Below are 6,000 nucleotides of genomic sequence, written 5' to 3' on the forward strand. Positions count from 1 at the left end.
CCGAGCCCAAGGTCCAATTACCCACTGCCCAGGGTAGCTGGCTGTAGTCAAGAAGTCACCACAACCTCGTCCCTTGTCAGCTCTACTATACACCTGAACATTCTTACAGCACATGTAAATACGCTTATAGAAACATCATCTGCTAACCTTATGCATGTTCATGGGCACACTACCTCCTGCCTAGACATACCTGATCTTTCAGCCTGTCCACCCATCTATCCATCCCATAAATCAATGCTTGCCATCATTGATAACACAATTTTGTATGTGCAAAAGGGTTCATCTCTGTTGTCTATATCTTCCATGTACCTCTCCATGTCTTCCTCTTCCTCAAAGCCACTGTTTTGATAACTCACTTGTGGTATATTGCCCTTTCCTTCATTGAAATCAATACTTGTCTCTACCTGTCTAGCAGTGTTCCCTCCTGTGGTGGTTAAGTGTGTGTGTCAACTTGGCTGGGCCTGGTTGAGTGGCTGGGCAGCTGGATGTAGTATTCTCCACCGCAAGACTGGCAATCAACTCCATGGTGGAATCTACTGTGAGCAGCTGAGTAGCTGCCTTGGGTATGTGGTCTGCTTCCTGTATATAAGAAATAGCTTTGGGAATGGTCTTTAGCTTACGGCATGCTTGAACCCTGCGTGTAACTGTGTCCTTGTTCAGCAGTCTGCCATAATCTGCTGACCTTGGGACTTTCAATGGACTTGAATTAATGGCCTGCCGTGTGGTTTGGTAACATCAGTACTGTGCCATTTTATTTGTTGACCTTCGGCTTGTTAGCCTTAGCAGCCAGTAGCTGCCTAAGTGAAGAGATGTCTCTAGAGCTGAAGCCCAAGGTCGAGGGGCTTTCACGTAGCCCCTAGAGCCTGCCACTTGGAACTCAGACTTCTAGCTTCCCGAACTGTAAGAGAATGAACTCCTGTTTGTTCAAGCCATCCCATTTGTGGTATATTCTTGTCAGAGCGGCACTAGGTAAGCAACACACCTCCCCTCCCTGGTAACCAATAAAGAAAGTTTCCTTTCTTATATAAACCTTTTCTTGACTTTTTACAATAGTGAACTAATATAATGTTTGTCCTTCTGTGATTGATTCATTTCATTCAGCATAATGTTCTCCAAGTTCATCCACATTATATAGTCTTTAAATGATACCTATCACATCTTGACTACATAAAATAAAAGTCTTTAACTTGCTGCATTTCAGGAGAAAAATCATTATATAAACAAAGTCTTAAGCCAATTTGGTTTTCCCAAATTATTTTCCTGAAACAGAAACCAATAATATGTTATTCTATGCCAGTGCTTTCACTTTGTGTGAGTATCAGACATAACTTGGATCAGCCTATATTACCTGCCAGGCTAAGGAAATATATTATGTAATGGAGAAAAGAACATATGAGTTAATAAATATTATTTTTGCTATAAAGATAAGCTATGCTGTTATTTTAATAGTGTCTAAATTATTATCACCATCACATTGGGTAGGTCCAGATCTGATAAGTTGTGAGGGAAAAAAAAAAAAGAGTAAGTGTGGTCACCTGAAACTAGTAAAAATCAAATATATATCATAGCTGTATAACTATGATGATTCTCCATAGTTTAAACTTTGGGGAGAGTAGGTTCTTTTTGTGAGAATTAGAGAATAAAGATTAATTTGATTAAAAAAAAAAACAACCTGAGATCCAGTTGGAATGCCTTTTGCTAAAGTTAAAAACTAAACAAAAACTACAAAGTACTTCTATTAATACTCTGAAAACTTTGGTGAAAGAGGTATATGTGGCGTTCCGAGCTTACTTGGAGCTTGCTTACTTTTTTTTCAAACCACATTGACAACCTTATTAAAATCGACATGACATTAACTTATTGCGGTTATATTTCTACCTACCCTTTTTCAAGGAGAAGTAAATCATATGTGCAAATATTACTTTACACATTAATAAATAAATAACAAAACTTATAAGTACTTTTAACTGAGTTTCATTAATATGCTTTTCCTACGAAAATAAAAATCATAAAATGAGTTGTATAGGCTGCCATATCTGTGAGCATGAGGACTATAGAGGGCAAATGGAGAAAAAGGAAACAAGATGCTTGATGTACCTCTGGGGACATGACTGTAGTGGGAAAAGTACAGAATTTGGAGCCAGCTAGAGACCTATTTTCCTACCTGTGTGATTTATTTACTTGCTGGAATTGTTTCCTTCTTTCTAAAATGAGGATAATGCCTAAAACTATGTAAAATAGCACAGCTTGGCACATATTGTTGTTGTTATATGCCATCGAGTCGGCCTTGACTCACAGCGACTCTTCCTTGGGTTTCCGAGGCAGTATCACTATGGAAGTAGGATTGATTGCCCAACCTTCCTTCCGAGGAGTGGCTGGTAGGTTTGAACCTCCAGCCTTCTGGTTAGCAGTCAAGTGCCTTAGACACTATGCTACCAGAGCTCCTTCGCACATATTAGGGTCTCAAAAAATGTTAGCTCTATTACCTTCCCTATTTCCCAATACACAAATTTCTGTAGTGTATAATACATAAGAAGGCCCATGGGTAGTGCAAATGGTTAATGTCCTCAGCAGCAAATTAAAAAGTTGGAAGTTTGAGTCCACCTAGAGGCATCTTGGATGAAAGTTCTGGCAATCTACTTCTACAAACCATTGAAAACCCCATGAAGTACAGTTCTACTCTGACACACATGGGGTCACAAGAGTTGGAACTCATTTGACAGCAACTGGTTTCATAATACATGACATGGCTGACATTTTTAGAGCTATCCTGCCAACACCAGTCCAGTTAACATGTTATCATCACTATACCTTATAAATTCAAATAACTGACCATTCACATTTCAGTTGGAATTTTCATTCACTATTTACAACCATTCTGAGCTCCCCTATGAGGCTGAAGCAATAACAAAGGGTAGAGAACAAATTGACAAGCCTTTGTAAGTACTCCATTATCCCCATTGAAAACGCAGATCTCTGTTCCTTAGCTTACCCATCCCAGGAAGTTTTCACATAATGACCATGGTGATCAGTGGCTCTGTAGATTTAGTTTCATATTTCTTTAACTCTATTAAAAAAAAAGTCCACAGAAAAGCTTAAAGATTCTAGGTGAGACTTTCAACTGTATTATTTATAACCACAGTACATTTTAAATTAGAATTATCCTGTCCTTTCCAATTCTTTAAGATTTTTTTTCCCTTTCACACATGCATGTCTTGACTTCCTAATTAGACTATAAGCTTCTAAAGAAGAGAAACTGTCTTCAACTCATTTTTATAGCACTACTCAGTGGAATTGTATCATGTGCTCAGTGAACTAATGCGAACTCAATCCTACTCAGAGACAGACAGAGAGAGAGAAATAATTTAAATAACATAGGTGATTCCATCTACAAACCACTCAATCAGCAAATCCCCAGGCACAGCGGGAGTTGCTTTTGCTGCTCATTTTGCTCTGTTGATCTCAATTCCCAGGAACATCTTGTTGTATGTTCATCTTGCCACAAGTATCTGGGTCCAATGTTTACAAAACAGGTACTTTTACACAAAAATTTCATCTTGATGAGCATCTGATGCTCACTGAAGTATTCTTTTCCAATACTAGAAAGAAAACTAGACAGGTTGGCCTTATCGAGGGATGGTGTGTTACACTCCAACACAGCACATAATTTGACAACAAATCCTATGCTTTGAGTGTCAATGGATTTCTAGAATTTGCCTACATTTACAGTTTTTTCATTGTACACTAGCTTTAGGACCTGTTCCTTCACATATTAAGACTCTGGTGGTTCTCAACCACTAAAAACAAAAAAACAAACTCACTGCTGTTGAGTCAATTTTAACTCATAGCGACCCCTTCTTGGGTTTCTGAGGCAGTATCACTATGGAAGTAGTAGGTTTGAATCTCCAGCCTTCTGGTTAGCAGTCAAATGCCTTAGGCACTACACCACCAGAGCTCCTTCTCAACAACTATTGTTGTTGTTATGTGCCCTGACTCATATGACACCTCCTTGGGTTTCTGAGGCAGTTATCACTATGGAAGTAGATTGCCCAATCTTCCTTCCAAGGAGTGGCTGGTAGGTTTGAACCACCAGCCTTCTGGTTAGCAGTCAAGTGCCTTAGGCATTACACTACTAGGCAGCATAAACTCTTCTCTGGTATGCAGCTGAATTTCAAACCATATGTAATACATTATAATATAACAAGTTAAAAGCCATGCTGTTGAGTTGAACTCAGCATATGGCAATCTCATGTGTGTCAGAGTAGAACTGTGCTCCATAAGGTTTTCAGTGGCTGATTTTTTGCAAATAGATTGCTAAGCATCTCTTCTAAGGCATCTCTGGGTGGACTAGATTCGCTAACCTTTTGGTTAGCAGCTGAGTGCATTAACTGATGGCACCACCCAGGTGCCACATAATATACAGGGAGGTTAATCTAATAGAACTTTGCTGAGTGGGTTATATTACATAATATGGGACAAGAACAACTGGCTTTGAGAAGATATATGAGGCCTAATGTTAAGTCAGCATCTAAGCGAGATGGTATTTAATACAACATGCAATAAAAGAATCTTTAGCCTCTTGATATGTGAACACAAAAAAGTTAAAAACTATGGTTCTAATGTATAATTCCAGTGTTACTTCTCTATCACTTGGTATTATACATTAGAATTATACATTAGAACCGTAGTTTTTCAACTTTTTTTGTGATAGAAATAAGTTTTTTTGTGTGATAGAAATAATGCTGGAGATTGCATGATAAAAATTTTGCAAGACCAATGACTTATTCATTGCAAATACCTTTTTCAACAACACAAATGGCAGCTATACATGTGGACTTTACCAGACAGAGTACACAGGAACTTAGATTGACTACATCTGTGGCAAGAGGCTATGGAAAAGCTCAATATCTTCAGCCAAAAGTAGGCCAGGAGGTTACTGTGGAACAGACCATCAACCGCTCATATGCAAATTCAAGTTGAAGCTGAAGACAAGTGCAACAAGTCCACGAGAGCCAAAGTATGACCTTGCTTATATACCTCCTGAATTTAGAGACCATCTAAAGAATGGATTTGATGCACTGAACACCAATGACCAAAAACCAGAGGAATTGTGGGATGACATCAAGAGCATCATCCATGAAGAAAGCAAAAGGTCATTAAAAAGACAAGAAAGGAAGAAAAGACCAAAATGGATATCAGAAGAGACTCTGAAACTTGCCTGTGAATGGAGAGTAGCTTAACCAAATGGAAAAATCAACAGGATAAAAGAGCTAACCAGAAGACTTCAAAGAGCAGCTTGAGAAGAAAAAGTCAATTATAATGAAATATGAAAAGACCTGGAGTTAGAAAACCAAAAGAGAAGAACATGCCTGGCATTTCTCAAGCTGAAAGAACTGAAGAAAAAATTTTAGCCTTGAATTGCAATATTGAAAGATTCCATGGGCAATATGTTGAATGATGCAGGTAATATCAAAAGAAGATGGAAGGAATACACAGAGTCACTATACCAAAAAGAACTAGTAGATGATCATCCATTACAGGAGGTGGCATATGATCAAGAACCAATGGTACTGAAAGAAGAAGTTGAAGCTGTACTGAAGGAATTGGTAAAAAACAAGGCTCTGAGAATTGATGGAATGCCAACTGAGATATTTCAACAAATGGATGCTGCACTGGAGGCACTCACTCAGTTATGCCAAGAGATTTGGAAGACAGCTACCTGGCCAACTAACTGGAAGAGATCCATATTTGGACCCATTCCAAAGAAAGGTGATCCCACAGAATGTAGAAATTATCAAATAATATCATTGATATCACATGCAAGTAAAACCTTACTGAAGATAATTAAAAAACGGTTGTAGCAGTATATTGACAGAGAACTTCCAGAAATGCAAGCTGGATTCAGAAGGGGATGTGGAGCGAGGGATATCATAGATAATGTCAAATGGATCTTGGCTCAAAACAAGGAATATCGGAAAGGTGTTTACTTGTGTTTTATTG

The sequence above is a fragment of the Orycteropus afer genome, unplaced genomic scaffold (assembly GCF_000298275.1).
Source record: "Orycteropus afer afer isolate SDZICR_OR568_19922 unplaced genomic scaffold, OryAfe1.0 scaffold00297, whole genome shotgun sequence".
NCBI lineage: Eukaryota > Metazoa > Chordata > Mammalia > Tubulidentata > Orycteropodidae > Orycteropus > Orycteropus afer.